This window comes from Mus caroli, chromosome 6, assembly GCF_900094665.2.
Source record: "Mus caroli chromosome 6, CAROLI_EIJ_v1.1, whole genome shotgun sequence".
NCBI classification, from domain to species: domain Eukaryota; kingdom Metazoa; phylum Chordata; class Mammalia; order Rodentia; family Muridae; genus Mus; species Mus caroli.
The window spans coordinates 869,540-870,620 of record NC_034575.1 but is presented as its reverse complement, the minus strand read 5'-3'; positions in this window follow the sequence as shown (position 1 = coordinate 870,620).

Genomic DNA, 1,081 nt, shown 5'->3' with positions numbered 1-1,081 from the left:
CTAACAGATCTTTGTTGAGGGTCTGCTCTGGAGTAGTTAAAATCATCATTTATTACAGACTGCAGGAGGTGCAGGGGATGGGACACAGGGATTCTTCCTGGTGACAAAGAAAACTTGACCAGCCCTTATTAACTACCCAGGACACAAGAACCTAGAGGAAAACACTAAAATTTAAGATAGATTGTTTGAGAAACATTTCTAAGTTTCAAATAAGCCCTGCTAACAGTTACTCAGAATTTCAAGTCATAATATAGTTCACATGAAAGATATCATTCTCTCTTTTTAACATAGAGTGTTGTTTTGTTTTGTTTTGAATATGTTTCCTTCTTTGGACTCAAAAATTTAAGTCACTTATTGCTCTTCCAGAGGACCCCAGTTTGGTTATCAGCACCCACATCCAGTGGCTCACAATGCACAATGACCTGTAACACCAGGTCTAGGGGAATGTGATTCTCTCTTTTTGATCCCATGAGAACTGCAATCATGTGTACATGTCTACTTATATACTCTCTCTTTTTCTTTCTCTCCCTTCCTCTTTTCCCCCTCTCTGCCTCTCTCCCCCTCTCTCTTACACACATACAGAACAACAACAACAACAACAATGTCTTTAAAAAATGCTATCTTTAAATTCTTTGAGAACGATGTTGACATACAAACTTTGCTTCACTGTGTTTTAGCCTATGAATAAACTGTTTCATGTGTTCACGGCATTATTTAATTGGAACAATCAAATACAATGTGGGTTTTGTATTTCAGTAATCTCTGATAATCTTTGATAAATCCCATCACTTTATTTAAAAGGCAAAGCTAGCTCATCACTATGTTGTGACTTTCCTATTTTCATCTTACATAATTTCATGTATCTCTATGAATCATTATAGCTTACACATGTGTGACTTAAAGCTCTATAGCATATGTTCTGTGAACAAATCTGATTTGCTTGGACTCCCTAGTATTTCCTTAAAATGATCATGAAACGATAAATCCTGCAAAAGACTTAGCATTATGTATTTCCTCTCCTTTCCTCTCCTCTCCTCTCCTCTCCTCTCCTCTCCTCTCCTCTCCTCTCCTCTCTCTTCCT